Below are 17,702 nucleotides of genomic sequence, written 5' to 3' on the forward strand. Positions count from 1 at the left end.
TGGCTTCATCTCAAGGTTCTCGATTGCTCTGGAATCAACTTGAGGCTGGAGGTCCACACTGAGGCCATGCCAGGGTGACAGACTGCCACGGGCTGCAGAAAGATCACCACGCTGGGCCAGCAAGAGACTGTCACACCAGGCCGGGAGATTGCCACATGACGACACCTCGCAGGGCCGAGAGACCGCCCAACCAGGGTGGGAGACTGCTCCACCAGATCTGTACTGAGGCTGGGAGTTCAAGTCTGTGCTGAGGCCATCACCTCCAAGAAAGAACAGAGCCAAAAAAACACAAAAAACAAAAAGAGTTAAAAGAAAAAGAGAAACGGACAGAACAGACAAGCTCCAGCTGAAGCGTCCTACTTCGCTGCCATCTTGGAAAGTAGGGGTGGATGCCATGGAGATCCAGGTCCATTTGCCTCGGCAATGAATACCCTCAGCAGGTCAGGCTCATGTGACATAACCATTCCAGGGTCACCTAACCAACCCTGACAGGCCAAAGGTCACACTGCTGCGCATGTTTCTTCTACCCCAACTGTAGAATCTGAGACAACATGAAGACAAATTGGGGGGAAAGTAAGTAAAAAACCTATTGAGGGCACTTTGGTGGCATGGGTAACAGCACACTACATAAAGTATCATGTTTGGATAAATTTGATTCATTTGCTTGAATTTCTGTCTGGCTTTGTTCATCTAGAAATTTGCTTGTTTGCAACACTTTGATGAGGTGATTAAACCCTTGAGATGAACATTTCAATGCATAGCAAAGAAGGTTTAGAAGAAAAAAATGCTATTGGCTTGAGTCCAGTATCACAGACAGAGAATCATCCAGATGAAAAAGCAGTGTGCAGATTTCAGTCAGACACAAACAGAAGGTCTGGGACAGCAGAAGTGCTGCTAATTCAGCTGTATCCAAAAACAGTATGAAATCTGGAAGAAATCCAGAGTAGCATAAAAATTAATAACAGGAAAGTTCCAATAACTGAGGACTGTTTATTTCATAGAACCCTTACCACCATGTGGAAACAGGTTATTTGGCCCAACAAGTCCACATCAACCCTCCAAAGAGTATCCTACTCAGACACATTTCCTTAAATGATGCACTTAACCTACATACCCCTAAACACTATGGGCAATTTAGCATAGGCCAATTCACCTAATCTGCACATTTTTGGACTATGGGAGAAAATGAGCACCCAGAGGAAATCCACACAGACAATCACCTAAGGCTGGAATCAAACCTGGGTCGTTGGCGCTGTGAGGCAGCAGTGCTGACCATTGAGCCACTGTGCTGCTGCTTAAGAGATGAGTTTAAAGCTTAGCTAGGGGTGAGAGGGGCTCTGCCTGTGAGATCCTTTATGAATGCCCAGACTCCCTGTGCCACCGCATGCTGCCCTTGAAACGGATGTGAAGGGGACGAGACTGGAAGGTGCCTATGCAAAGGAAATCTGGAGAGGAGTGCAGTGGTGTTTGTCAAGGTTCATCCCAAGCAGCTCTGTGATGTGGGACGGCATGCCTACAGCCTGTTCTCGAGGACACACACTGAGATGAACATCAACTGTGCCTGGAGGACCATCAACTAAGTAAAAGGTGCTCTTTGGTCTGCCCGAAACTTGTTGGTCTTCTCGTTGAAGGAGTTGACCCCAACTGAGTGTTATAGACTGGCAGATTCCAAGGTTCAGGACTACATGCTGAGGGACACGCTGAAGCTTGGAGCAACTGCTGCCAAGGCACGGTGGGTTAAGACCACTGTCTGAGGTCCCTCTGCTAAAGAATAAGGAGGGCATATTCAGTCATTGTGCCCCACTGTCACCTCAGCTATAGGCCAAGTGGTTGCCTGTAAATATAGAGTATGGTGGACATTAAAGACTTAATTTGTCAACTGTAAGTAAGATCTGAGTGGGTTTATTGACTGTCCATGTACCAAAGATTTACTTTCTATGAATAAAGTATATTTTTGAAATTAAAAAAAAATTAAAGAACACATTAAATAACAAATAGGCTGCAGCAGCAGATTATCAAGGGTATCACAAAGAGATGCTAATGAAGGAAATGGAGAGAATGCAAAACATTCCTGAAAATAAATTGATTACAATCATGTCAACTAAAGAAAGAGCTTTAAAGTGGAGACAGGCTGACATATTAATGATATAGGAGTGTCTATAATGTGACTGCTGTGTGTAAAAAGATACAAGTGATTGACCGCCAACATTTGTAAACAAATAGCAAAAATAAAGTACCTGGTCTGTCAAGCCAGTTTCATTCTGGAATATCACTTGTCCCGTATGACCATCAGCTGGAGTCATTACACAGCTATCACTACATCATCATTTGTTCCACATGTTCACTATGTGAGTTGGCCACCACTGCCACACTGAAAAGGATGGACTTCAAATATTCTGCAGGATCATTTGCCAAGTTGGATTCCTTCATGCTGTTCGGCATTGGCATCGGCTATCTGGCAGGACCAGTAATCAAGGAATTTAATGTCTACACCCGTCTGCATAATTTGTAGGCTACCCCATTGAAATCCTCATTGGAGTCCTCTGCAACTGAATCTGTGTACAACCCTGATGTTCAGCAAACTGGAACATACAGTCCCCAGTCCTGGCTACAGGCTATTTGGTGCCAATGGCTCATCATATGCACATCCTTTCTCTAAGCTGTTCTTTAAATTATACACACGTTAAAAACTGAGCTAGTGGCACAAAAAGCAATAGTGTTTCTTCTTCACCACTGCCTTCCCGCTCATCCATCTATTACTTCCTCCATTATGGCCTGGCCAGATAATAGTTCTTGAATATCTCAAAAGGAGAAAGGAACATGGATAGGATATTGGTAAGGGAATAGGCAAGAGCGATACATGTCTATATCATTTGCAGCTCATAGACCAGAAGAGATTGTGAGTTTTGAGAAGAAGGACTAGACATAATGATCACTTCATCATTGGCACCGAGTCCAGTGTTGTTGGTGGCCTCAGTAATGACGAATGTCAAGCACTGTCTCCTCCTTGTACAACTATACCTGTGCCCAATGGTTAGCTTCTGTTACCTCAGTTTATGAGTCATGCTGTTCCTTAGGAGTGAAGAGTGCCAGTGAAGTGAGTTTAGTGCAGTATGTTTGAGTGATGTGCCTGTCATGTTTGAATAACTGGGAATAATGGAATTTCAAATATAAATTACATTCAGTAATATTTGTGTTTCTGTGACCTTTGGTGGTAGCATTTAAAACTGGCAATAGGTCACAAACTGGCCATGTCCACAAGATGAACCAACATCACTGGGGGTTCCTTCCAATTGTGCTCAATTCTACACCTTCAAATAGGCTCCAAACATGAAGTTGGATCCTTTGGAAGACAATAAGGTACATTTGAAATGATTATGGATGAATGCATTTTTTAAATTTACTAAGGAATTGATTATTTAGACCCAAATTGACTAGAAAATAACCTTACATATTTTCCAAAAGTCATTTTCTGTGATTTCAAATCAATTACTTGTAGGTTAGGGTTAGGCAAAGCTTATGTTATTTCTACCACATAAAGTGTGAATGTAGTGATATTGAAAATCAATAGACATTTACAACTTACTATTATTCATAGATATTGAATTCCCCAAGCACACATGTACCTAGGCTCACTTAAAACTATTAGGTTAGAACAGAGGAGATCCTTGCAAAACATTGGCCAATCTGACTGTGTCACATGTGGTCTCTTCTGTCATACAGGGTGTAGTTTAAATCTCATGAAATGTGGAGAAAGAGAGGACTGCAGATGCTGGAGATCAGAGTCGATAAGTATGGTGCTGGAAAAGTACAGCCAGACAGGCAGCATCCAAAGAGCAGGAGAGTCGACATTTCGATCAGGAATCCCTGATGAAAAGAGTATGCTCGAAACATCGACTCTCCTGCTCCTCAGATACTGCCTGATTGGCTGTGCTTTTCTAGCACCACATCTCATGACTATACTAAGTACATACTGGTAATCTGCCACTGCTGGACCATTGAAAACTATCTGATAAAGAAGTTTGGGAAGCCAAGATGAGCTTGTGTGTTGACACTTCAATCTAATGCGGGTCAATGGATAGAACTGGTGATCTTTAATATGCTGTGAGATTGTCGATAACTGTGGAGTGCCACTTGCTGACGTATATGTCTTTCAGGACCAATACTGGTAAGATGTTAGCACTAATCCTCCTGTCAATTGTAGCCTTTGGTGTGTGTCCTCCTGCCTTTTCAGGACACATGATGTTCATGGTTGTAAAAGCTACCTGTCATCGTACACTGTTGACATGGTGAGTAAGGTTAACAATATTGTTTCTGCTAAGTTTCTGCCTTGGAAGCATTGGACTGCATCACCTTAAAGCTAGGTATCCTGGCTCCATGTCAGTGTAAATGAAAAACTGTTCCTTTCTTGAGAACAAAGGCTTGGTTGCATTTTTTTGAGAGATCATTACCCATCTGTTAAGTGTCAGGAACAGTCCATTCAAGCTTTCTAGCTTTGTCTACTGCACTGTGTTGTCCCAACTCAGTCTTTTTCTTTTAATTTAGGAAAACTTAGAAATTTCTTTTATCCTGAAAGAACTTAGCTTCTCATCAAAAATAATTAGTTGCACGTTTTTCATGTTAATGCGTTATCTACAAATTTGACAGCTGTCTGTACTCACAGAAACTGATGCTGCTTAAGCGTTAGAAACTCTCAATTCCTTTTTCATCCAAAGCTGTTGTCCAATTGATCTTCAATTAGTTTTTCAGATATCTACCACTGAGATATTGATTTTTTTTATAGCTAGCCAGCACTGCTATCTTATTATGAGTTTGCCACCAACAGGGTATGTTACCTGATGTGGCAATGTTTGTGTTATCTCCTGAGGCATAAAACATTGGATAGGGATATATCAATAGAAATAATCCAATATACATTTATTACAACTAAGAATGCTAGATACAAATTACATTCCTCAGGCACAAGTGAACAAGCTAATATTGCATCACAATCGGGGAACATACTTCCAACAGTGTCATTCTTCGAGGGATCCCAAGGTAAGATGGAATAAGTGACTTTATTCCCTTAGGACACATGCTGTACTACAGTGATGATTCCATGAGTATGTCTCTTAAAGATGTACTGTCATAATGGTCATAATATATAACACAGTGATAATACACTGATTTTTGACATTGCTTTCTTTTTGTGATTCCATTAATCAATTTTCAGCTCTTTTAATCAGTCTACATTAAGTTGCCACTCTTACATATATCACTGAAAATTATAAATCAAATGATTTCATTGCTATTGAATTGAGATAGTTCATGATGGCTTTTCAGTTTGACTATATCCAAATGAATGTGATCAGGATTAATTTTCAAGCTGGTTATAAGTTTGGAGTCTAATCTAGACTCTGTAAGTTTGGAAGCATCTCATGCCAGAACTGTTGAGTATGGCCAAAGTAGAAACTCAACATGAAACTCAACCCCAGAGAACTGGCTAAATTCTAAAAAAAAAAGTTACATTTAGACTTGAAATGTTAACTTATTTCCTCACTGCTCAGATGTTGCCAGAAGTTTCTACAGCACTTTCAGTGTAATCAGTTAACATCAGGTAGAACGTATTCAAACTGAGTGGCTTGAGTCCAGCCTTAAGTTATATCTCAGACCTTATTTATATATTCCAAGCAAGCTGTCAGCATCCTTTGTGCTTCAACCAGTAGCTCACTCTGAAAAGGATTGACACTTCTGTCTTTTTCCTATCTTGGGTAAGTCCTGACGGGGGAGTATGACAGGAAGTGCAGGCCGACTGGAGAACAATTGAATGCTGGGATGCACAATCTCCTTCTGTTGTTCCTGACTTCACATTAAAGTAATGCTTTCCTGACAACCACAGCAGCAATATCTGAATGTGCCAGTTCTACTACCTGTAGTCCTTATTCTGAGGGGCCTAAAACGGACATTTCACCTTCTATTGGAATATTGGCAAGAGGCCTATTGTCTATGGGTTGCCATCAAGGACAGCTGGGAATCATCAAAGGCCAATAGGACCAATATAGAAATAGGTATTTCAGAACTGTGTACGCACCATTTTGACACAGACGACAAAGGACAAGAGAACAAAAATTTGATTTGAAACTATAAACTCTGTAACTTTCCAGGACATGCAGGAAATACATTGTTTGCATGCAAATTTCCTCAATATGTTAATTAGCGTATGAAGTTTTATCTATTATTATGATTTGAAAATACAGTGAGGTTTGTTCTATCATCAAACAGGATTAAAGGTCTCAGCAAAGGCTGCAGTCTTCATTAGAGCACATATTGATAATAAAGGTGGGCGGGGGGGTTCTTTAATTGACTCCTTTGCATTTTATTCACAACTAAAATAAGATTATGACCGTCATTCGTGTACCTAATTTACTAGTGAGTCACTTCACAGGTCACATGAAATAACATAATTCCAGTCTGCAATTAAACAGAACATTTTGCAGCTGAAGAATACAGCTAATCAGTTTTTTTTTAGCAGAATGGCTATTAATCCTCCCACTATTAGAGCAAACAACACATCTCATAGTTAATTATAATAATCAACTTTTGTAAAAGTTCATACTGAACTTTGTGTAATATTCATTTTCTTGGCAAACATTTATGAGTCTACGTAGAAATAAAAATGATTCTTTTCCAGCTGCAGTTCAGAGTTCTGGAAGATCACCTGCAGTGAATTAAAGCCAAAGGCAAAAAAAAAGGAACTGTCGCTCTGCCACTGGGAATGACCCTGTAGGTATTGCCCATCGAAGCCAAACAATATTGTTCTTATTTTTGGAAAGATGTTTAAGTTACACAGAGGTGCGAGAGCTGCTATTTCTAATCGAGTGATTTCTGTCATTAAGAGTGGCAAAGATGCATTCTTTCGAGAAAGCTAGACAGTGGGAATAATTTCCTGCTGGTATGTTTTCTGGAATTGAGATCTGTAAGATTTGTATGGCATGGTAGGGCTAGGGCATGGAGATTGAAGTTTGGGGTGTTTTTATTGCATTTAATTAGACTTTTTTTTCAGACTTCCACTTTTTTTTTGCATTTTTGATCAGTTTTGTTTCACTCCATTTCCATTCCTACCAGTGGCAGGAGCTGAAAACACTAATTTTAAGCATTTAAACACCTCAACATAGAATCATAGAACTGTTTCAGCACAGGGAGGGGCTCATTTGTCCCATTGTGTAATGTAAACGGAAAAATCAGCATTCTACATGGAATGTTTGGTGTAAACACATCAAAGATTACTAAAGAATTCCATAACAATACACATTTAAGGGTCAAAGAGTTTAACTTGACATGGCAGGAGGGCTCAGAGCCATGGTATGCTCCTCCGGCTTTATGTGGGAAATAGGGTACTGTTCCGATGCTCAGGACCGCAACATGTGCAGGAAGTGTTTCCAGCTGCAAATCCTGGAAGCATAGGTTTCAGAGCCAAAGTAACAGCTCTGGACACTGTGGAGCATCCGCACGTTTGAGAGTCATGGATAGCTTGGGGATGGAGAGGTGATCACTCTGCAGGTTAGGACTCCACAGGCATGGGGAGAAAAGATGAGCACCAAGCATAAAAAAAGCAGACCGAGCAGGCAGGGCAGGGGTCCCCTATGAGGCAAAAAAAATGACTGCAGATGCTGGAAACCAGATTCTGGATTAGTGGTGCTGGAAGAGCACAGCAGTTCAGGCAGCATCCAAGGAGCAGCGAAATCGACGTTTCGGGCAAAAGCCCTTCATCAGGAATAAAGGCAGTGAGCCTGAAGCGTGGAGAGATAAGCTAGAGGAGGGTGGGGATGGGGAGAGAGTAGCATAGAGTACAATGGGTGAGTGGGGGAGGGGATGAAGGTGATAGGTCAGGGAGGAGAGGGTGGAGTGGATAGGTGGAAAAGGAGATAGGCAGGTAGGACAAGTCCGGACAAGTCATGGGGACAGTGCTGAGCTGGAAGTTTAGAACAAGGGTGAGGTGGGGGAAAGGGAAATGAGGAAACTGTTGAAGTCCACATTGATGCCCTGGGGTTGAAGTGTTCCAAAGCGGAAGATGAGGCATTCTTCCCCCAGGCGTCTGGTGGTGAGGGAGCAGCAGTGAAGGAGGCCCAGGACCTCCATGTCCTCAGCAGAGTGGGAGGGGGAGTTGAAATGTTGGGCCACGGGGCGGTGTGGTTGATTGGTGCGGGTGTCCCGGAGATGTTCCCTAAAGTGCTCTGCTAGGAGGTGCCCAGTCTCCCCAATGTAGAGGAGACCGCATCGGGAGCAACGGATACAATAAATGATATTAGTGGATGTGCAAGTAAAACTTTGATGGATGTGGAAGGCTTCTTTAGGACCTTGGATAGAGGTGAGGGAAGAGTGTGGGCGCAGGTTTTACAGTTCCTGCGGTGGCGTGGACCTGACCAGGTAGTTACGGAGGGAACGGTCTTTGCAGAAGGCAGAAAGGGGTGGGGAGGGAAACATATCCCTGGTGGTGGGGTCTGTTTGGGGGTGGAGGAAATGTCGGTGGATGATTTGGTTTATGCGAGGGTTGGTAGGGTGGAAGGTGAGCACCAGGGGCATTCTGTCCTTGTTACGGTTGGAGGGCTGGGGTCTGAGGGCAGAGGTGCGGGATGTGGACAAGATGCATTGAAGGGCATCTTTAACCACGTGGGAAGGGAAACTGTGGTGTCTAAAGAAGGAGGCCATCTGGTGTGTTCTGTGGTGGAAGTGTTCCTCCTGGGAGCAGATACGGCGGAGGCCGAGGAATTGGGAATATGGGATGGTATCTTTGCAGGAGGTAGGGTGGGAAGAAGTGTAATCCAGGTAGCTGTGGGAGTTGGTGGGTTTGTAAAAAATGTCGGTGCCAAGTTGCTCGTCATTAATGGAGATAGAGAGGTCCAGGAAGGAGAGGGAGGTGTCAGAGATGGTCCAGGTAAATTTAAGGTCAGGGTGGAATGTGTTGGTGAAGTTGATGAATTGCTCAACCTCCTCGCAGGAGCACGAGGTGACGCCAATGCAGTCATCAATGTAGCAGAGGAAGAGGTGGGGAGAGGTGCCAGTGTAATTACAGAAGATGGACTGTTCTATGTAGCCAACAAAGAGGCAGGCATAGCTGGGGCCCATACGGGTGCCCATGGCTACCCCTTTGGTCTGGAGGAAGTGGGAGGATTCGAAGGAGAAATTGTTAAGGGTGAGGACCAGTTCAGCCAAACGAATGAGAGTGTTGGTGGAAGGGTACTGTTGGGGACATCGGGAGAGGAAGAAATGGAGAGCTTGGAGGCCCTGGTCATGGTGATGGAGGTGTAGAGGGATCCCTCTATATATATGCTTCTGGACTTTGGATTTTAAAACAATTCATAAAAATATGATCATTGATTGCCAAGTAAGCATTTGTTGCCCATTGTTAATTGTCCTCTTAGTCCAATGCTATCCTAGTGATGTAGGTACACCATGGTACTGTTCAGAAAGGGACTCTAGGTTTTTTATCCAACGATAGTGAAGGAATGGCATTATATGGTGTTTGGTTTGGTGGGGAACTTCTAGGTGTTGATATTTCTAAGTGTCTGCTGGCCTCGTCCTTCTAGATTGTTGAAGACTTTGATTTGGAACCTTAATGAGTTACTGCAGTGCATCTTGTATATAAGCACATGCTATTGCCACTGGATGCTATAGCGAAGGGAATGGATTTTTACAGTCATGTATCATTTACAGACTGTTTGTTTTTCCTGGATGGCATCAAGTCTTGTTGGTGCTTCAAGTAAGTGGAGAATATTTCATTTCACTCCCGACTTTTGCCTGTTTGTAGGTGACAACCAGTTAGGTGTCATATTATTGTACAATTTTCAACCATTTTTCTTTGAAAGTTATTATCATTCACAGAATCTGGACGTCACTAGCTATGACAGAAATTATTGCCCATCTGTAGTTCCCTTTGAGATGGGGGCAAGTTGACCTTTTGAACCGTCAGCAGTCTACAGTGAATATGTGCACCTGCAGTGCCATTATAAAGGAAGATGCAGGATTTTGACCCAGTGACAGTAAAGGAGAAGCTGAGAGGAGAACTTGTTCCCATGTGACAGCTGCTTTCTCCATTGTAGCCCAGCTCACTGCTTCCCTCTTATTTTATCTGCCAGTGTTGGCCGGCCAGTTAAAGGCCCGTTGGAAAGTGATTCAGGTTTGAATGGGATTGCACAATCTCCTCATCAGATTTTCAAATGCCAGTTTCTTTGGTTTAAGTGGGAAACAGGCAGCAAGCAAGTTTTTCCATCTTTCCCATCTGTCAATGATTAAGAGGGAAGCAGCTTATCAGTATGTTAATTTAAACTGGAGAATAGTGAATTCATTCTGAACACCCGTGCTCTAGTTACAGACCCAAGAGAGTTTTGTACAAGGTTTGTCTTTGAATTCTTCATAGAAGTGCTTTCGTACTACTTTTGGATCTAATTTTGGAAAGACCAACATTGCTTTAGTTTGTAGGAGGCCCTCACAACTTGAGTTGGTTTTGTTTATGTTTCAGGGAATTCTCCATACCAAAGGCACTGAGTAATAATTTGGTTTGTACACTGACTCATTTACATCTGTAACAAATTTCCTTGGCATTGTAAGAGTAGAAATAGGCACAGTTTTATTTTAAGTTCTAACCTTCTATCTAATGATTTCATTAAGGGCTGAAGGCCTAATAATTCCTGGCAGCGTGAAATTAAGATCCAATTGATTGATGACAGAATAGTGTTTATTTAAGGTGCACCAAAAGGATATATAAAGGGTGTCAGCCAAAGGACAATGAACACGTAATAAATTAGCAGTTCAAGATTGGCCAACCACAGTCATTTCAAGAAATAAAAGTCTTGAATTAAGTCTGGAATTAAGAGTGTAATGATGACCATGGATCCATTAGCAATTGTCGGAAATACCCATCTGGTTCACAAATGTCCTTTAGGGAAGGAAACTGCTGTCCTAACCTGGTCGGGCCTACATGTGACTCCAGACCCACAGCAAAGTGGTTGACCCTTAACTGCCCTATGGGCAATAAATCCTGGTCTAGCCAGCAACACCCTATTTCCGTGAACAAATTTTAAAATTCTTGTCCTTCAGGTCTTCCATTGTTTGCTCTGGGAACATTCATCACACATTTTAATGCTCTTTTAAATTAGGATTTCATTTCTGAATTTACACCCATAATTGTGTCATTTGACAAGGAAATTATTGTAGAAACTATTAAATCATCTTCTGCTTCAATTGTACAATATCTCCAGGTGGCTCAGCTTTGAGAGAACAATGTAACAGCTGGAGGAAAGACTGTCCCAGAAATGTAATGCACAGTGTGACTTTACAGAATCACGCCATGCTTTCAAATTCCAGGGGCTGGTGGATTTAGGACGTTAAACAGATGATCCATCTATTGCAGAGTAAAGCAACCTGCAGTTGCTCTGCCTTCCTCGGACACCAAGTTTCACATGCAGACTTGTGAACATGATCCAGCGCCTAGTGATTACATCCCTCTGCGTTGTTGATGATGCTGCTTTCATTTTCCAACAAAAGCAGACGATCACTGCCAACAGTTAGCTGACCCAGGTTAATGCAAGGAATTCTGAAAGGCAAACATGGAAATTGGGAAACTGCAAATTGGAAACTCACTCATTCCATTTGATTTTCTTTTCGATTTACTTGAAGATAAACATTATAAAATGATGCTAATAATAAACATACCAATTTTAATACATTGAAGGGAAACTGGTCCAGTTGGGGTGGATTCAAAGGTAAGTAAGTAAAAGGTGAATGAGAAACAGGAGGCCTTGATAGAGAAGGTGGTTTGGATATAGATTAGTTGCATTCTCCAAAGCTAGGACTTCCTGGAAGAATAAAGATATTGAGGTTAAAGTGAGGCATTAAAAGCAGGTTTATAATAAATATCGCATATGGACAAAAAACAAACAGAAGGTTGAATCCAGAATGTTTGGATGAAAAAGGAATAAAAAGGGGAGACGTAAATGTACAAGAATACATTAGCAGGTAACATGAAAGGAAATCAAAAACCTTTAAAAACTATATCAATAGTAAAGGGCAGTCAAAGAAAGTGTGAGGTCCATGAAGGACTGAAAAATGATATTGGCTAAATTTTATCAGAAATCAGCTAAGAATAATTTTTGGTGAGTTTCTCGGAGAGTTTCCCTCCAAAAGGCTGAGTATCTTTTCTCACACTACCTTCCCAATCTTGTCTCATGCCCCCCCGCCTCCCGTGGTGCCTTGCTTTTCCCGTTCTCCCGCTCACCACAAGCTAAAATACTGGCCACTGCTGGGATCTCCTGACATTTTTGGTGCCATGTTGAAAGCCAAGTAATGCACCCAGTCAAGCCTTGGCAGTCTCACAGTTGCCCAGCACGGTTTGTTCCTTTGCCCAGGGCATATTGGACAGTGGGTAATTTGCACTCACTTTGCCACTGGGGATCTGGACGTCTTGGTGGACAGGAGTTGTGTGTAGTTGGGTGTCCATGAAGTATGTCCTGAGATGTTGGTAACTGATGGAGGTCTGGAGGACCCCAAGAAGTGAACTGGAGACACCAGGTATTCCTCCATTGAGAGAAATGGTCACTGTCTTCTTTCTATGCAGCAGGTTGGAGATTAGGAAACTGCATATCAGCGAGGTGAGATGTCATATTAATGATGACCGTGCATGTTAATACATGCAGAAAGACCCCTCACTGCTCACTAGCGAGAATCTTGTTTCACTGATTAGGCTTTGCTTGGAAGATGGGAGCTTTAGTTCTTGACAGCATGAAGCTTTTCACTGCTGATCTCCACAGTTCTCCCAATGCCCACATTGTTCAGCACTTGGGAAGACTCCACTCATCTTGTGGAGATGCCACACAAAAGACACAGATACCACGGCTATGCTACTAACCAAGCACTTAGCATCTACCTTTAATGAAAAAGAAAATGATGCCAATCTCATATTAAAGAAGAACGTACAAGACAAGTAGGTGAGATGAAAATTGATTAAGAATGATCTATTTAAAGAGTTTTCAGTGCTCAATGTAGAGAAGTCATTCAATCCAGTTACGTTGTTTCTTATTTTCCTGGGGAACTAAGGAGAGACAACAAGGACTCTGGTCTAAATCATTCAATCAATCTTAAATATGGGAGCAGTGCCAGAGGAGTACTGCAAATAGTACAACACTCTGCAATGAAAAGGAAGATAATTAAATTCAGCAACTGCAGGCTAGTCAGCTGAATGTCAGGAGTGCAGAATTTTTTTTAAGACACAAAACTAACCATAACAAAATATGCATTAATAAATGGATGTTGACCAGATAGTACCTATGTCTCAGTTACAAAGAGAGACTGAAGAATTGAATTGAAAGCTGAGGTATTCTTCTTAGAATAGAGGAAGTGAAGAGAAGATTTGATAGTGTGGTTCAAAATCATGAAGGGCTATGACAGAATAAACAAGGACCAATTGTTTCCAGTGGTGGAAGGGTTGGTAATTAAAGGACACAGATTCACAATAATTTTCAGAGGTACTGGAGACAAGTCGAGGATTTTTTTTGGTGTTAGCAGGTAGTTGCAATCTCGAATAAACTGCTTGAAAGGAAAGTTGTCGATACAGATTCAGAGACAACTTTCACTGATTGCAAGGGAAATATTTTCAGAGCTACCTGGAATGGGACTAATTGGTGCCTCTTTCAAAGAGCTGGTACAGATACAATGGGCTGAATGGCCTCCTTGTAAGCTATACCTTCTATGGCCAATTACGGAGATTCATAGCTTCTTAAGTGCCTTATTAAAACCACAACTCATCACATCAGTATTCAGCTGCTTATAAATTTGACAAACAAGCTAAATGCCAAGAAAACTCAACATGGAAATCAGAACACCTCAGTGTATGCTCCATTGGCACCAGCCACATGCAGCCCCTGGCCACAGATACTAACATCTGAAATGTGCCAGCCTCCAAGAACACAGATGGTACATCTCTGATCTACTTACAAGATGCTTCTACACTACAGTGCTGCAACTATTATTGTAATGCAGTAAGGACACTGTTGTTAGGGACACAGACCCAGCTTATGGCCTGGACCCAGCTGCATCGCTGTGCCCTTCACTCACCGTCATAGCGTGCACTCATTCTGAACCTATCTGGATGCTCATGATATCTCTGCTTTGCCTTGTCTTTTTACAAAGAACAAAGAAAATTACAGCATAGCTAGCACCCTCCATACCAGGCAACATCCTGGTGAACCTCCTCTGCACCCTTACCAAAGCTTCCACATCCTTTTGGAATGTGGTGACCAGAACTGTATGCAGTATTCCAAATGTGGCTGAACCAAAGTCCTATACAACTGTAATATGAACGGCCAATTCTTGTATTCAATACCCCATCTGATGAAGCAACACCTGCCGTATGCCTTCTTGACCACTCTATCAACCTGTGTTACCACCTTCAGGGTACAATGGACCTCAACACCCAGATCTCTCTGGACAGCAATTTTCCCCAGGGCTTTTTCATTTACCATATAGTTCGCTCTTGAATTGGATCTTCCAAAATGTATCACGTCGCATTTGCCCAGATTGAACTCCATCTGCCATTTGTCTGCCCAACTTTCCAATCTATCTGTATTCTGCTGCATTCTCTGACAATCCCCTTCACTATCTGCTATTCCACCAATCTTCATGTCAGCTGCAAACTTGCTAATCAGACCACCTATACCTTCCTCCAGATCATTTACGTATATCACAAACAACAGTGGTCCCAGCACGGATCCATGTGGAACACCACTGGTCACAGGTCTCCATTTTGAGAAACTCTCTTCCACTACTGTTCTCTGTCTCCTGCTACCCAGCCAGTTCTCTATCCATCTAGCTAGTACAACCTGGACCCCATGCAACCTCACTTTCTCCATCAGCCTACTTTATCAAAAGCCTTACTGAAGTCCACGTACAGCCCTACCCTCATCAATCAACTATTAAGTTGGGAAGACATGACCTTCCCTGCACAAAAAACCATGTTGCCTATCACTGATCAGCCCATTTTCTTCCAAATGTAAATAGATCTTATCCCTTAGTATCTTCTCCAGCAGCTTCCCTACCACTGATAGGAGAAAGTGAGGACTGCAGATGCTGGAGATCAGAGCTGAAAATGTGTTGCTGGAAAAGTGCAGGAGGTCAGGCAGCATCCAAGGAGCAGGATTCCTGAAGAAGGGCTCAGGCCTGAAACATCAATTCTCCTGCTCTTTGGATGCTGCCCGACCTGCTGCACTTTTCCAGCAACACATTTTCAGCTCCCTACCACTGATGTCAGACTCACTGGATTATAATTACCTGGATTATCCCTGCTACACTTCTTAAACAAGGGGACAACATTAGCAATTTTCCAGTCCCTTGGAACCTGACCTGTATTTAAGGATGCTGCAAAGATATCTGTTAAGGCTCCAGCTATTTCCTCTCTCGCTTCCCTCAGTAACCTGGGATTGATTCCATCCGGACCTGGGGACCTGTCCACCTTAATGCCTTTTAGAATACCCAACATTTCCTCCCTCCTTATGTCGACTTTACCTAGAGTAATCAAACATCCCTAACCTCCATCCATCATGTCCTCGGTGAATACCAATGCAAAGTATTCATTAAGAACCCATTAAGTACCCATTTCTCTGACCCCACGCAAAACTTTCTTCCTTTATCCTTGGCCAACCCCTTTCTCTAGGTGAAAGTGAGGACTATAAATTCTGGAGATTAGAATCAAAATTAGAGTGGTGCTGGAATAGCACAGCAGGTCAGGCAGCATCCGAGGAGCAGGAAAATCGACGTTTCGGGCAAATGCCCTTCATCAGGAATGAGGCTGGAAGCTTCAGGAGTGGAGAGATGAATGGAAGGGGGTGGGGCTGGGGAGAAGGTAGTTGAAAGTGCAATAGGTGGATGGTGGAAGGGATAAAGGTGATGGGTTGGAGAGAAGGGTGGAGCTGATCGGTAGGAAGGAAGATTGACAGGTCATGAGGATGATGCTGAGCTGGAAGTTTGGAACTGGGGTAAGCTTGAGGGGGTGGAAATGGCGAAACTGGTGAAGTCCACACTGATACCCTGGGGTTGAAGTGTTCTGAGGCGGAAGATGAGGCGTGCTTCCTCCAGGTGCCGGGGGTGAGGGAGTGACCATTAGCCTGCCAGTTAGGTGATTGAGTCAGAATGGTCCCCTCATTAGACTTGAGGAGCCTAACGTCTGGAAATCCACCACCTGTCATGAGTCTTTCTGCCCTATTGGTGGTTGTTTTCCACCTGGAATGAGAGAGAGGCCAGTATTAATAGAGATTAAAGTAGTTGGTATAGTTGTTATTTGTGGGGCAGCTGGGGATGTGTTCTGAGTGAGGAGGCAGTGCAGACGGCAATATGTAGTGTCAGGGTCAAGCTGGGTGAAATGAGTGAGAGAAGATGTCAAAGGTAATAGTGTGACGGTAGAGTGTGAGCCTTGGTTGGATGTCCGTACAGCAGCTGAGGTGGAGTGAGTGTGGAAAGGTGGTGGTATTTACTCTGGCGGAGTGAGAAAGGACATTGTCCTTCTTCCTATAATGCTGGGCATTCTGCCAAACAGTGGAGGCTGCACTAACCCAGGCATGGTCTGGTGTTATGGCCTCCATTCCTGCTCCTGCAGAAAGTGATATTTCCTCATCTGCACCACCCTCTCAATCAGGTTGACCAGGTCCCTGCTCACAAAGTAGAGCAACCATCTACCATGACCGGGGCAAATGTCAGGCACCATGCAGGGCAACTCTAGACTGACCGTGCTTGTCTGGGTGCACAACGATGGCATGGCACAAAGGATCCAGCCTTTCGATGGATATCTAGCGAGTGGCAAGTTGCTCCAGGAACAGCAGGTTGTAAGTTGGAGATAGAATTGAACATGACGGATGCGATAGTTGCTGGGTGGGTAGTTAGTGAAGTGCGTTTGGTAAGACACTGTGAGAAATCTAACCGGGCACCGTGCTGAGAATCCTCCCACAAACCTGACGCAACATGCACTTCGCCAATAAGCACAAAGTTCAGCTCTATTAAAAAATCAGACTGTAAAATGGCTCCACAATTCAAGGCAATAGCCAATTTTACACCATCAGCCAAGGTGATGCTCTCTTTGGACTTGACATGAAGTGTGAAAGTTGATTTGTACAATGTAAATATAAAATATGTTTAATTCCATCAAGAGGGCAAGGTGTCTTCTATTGTTCCAGTAAGAATATGTAGGTGCAGCACATATCAGTAACATGTTTTGAAGAGTCACATTTACAATCTCCTGAGGGGAAGGTTTTCACTGTACAATATAGGCCTATTTAGAAAAGAACGCTTACAATTTTGCTACGCCCAATCCACTTTTGCTGTCCCTGATATCTGGAATGCATCTGGGGACATAATGTCCCTTCAACACCCTCAATTAGCATCTCAAGCATGCAGAACATAGTATTTGCCTCAAAGCCTTAAGGCAATGGCAACATTACTAATACTTTGTAGTTCAGCTCGTAGCAAATGCACAATGACATAACTGCCAGCCATCACATTATATAAATAGGCTGGGTTCAATTAGCTAAGCAAGTTGAGAGGGTTAGGTCTCCAGTGTTTAATGCTGACAGACAGTGAACATTTCTCTTTTACTTACTTCAAATATAGCATAGATAAAATCTGAATGTATTTGGTACTGCAGCACTGCCCCCTAGAGCATCTGCAGCAAACTCAAGCATAAG

This window comes from Chiloscyllium punctatum, chromosome 8 (assembly GCF_047496795.1).
Source record: "Chiloscyllium punctatum isolate Juve2018m chromosome 8, sChiPun1.3, whole genome shotgun sequence".
Taxonomy (NCBI): domain Eukaryota; kingdom Metazoa; phylum Chordata; class Chondrichthyes; order Orectolobiformes; family Hemiscylliidae; genus Chiloscyllium; species Chiloscyllium punctatum.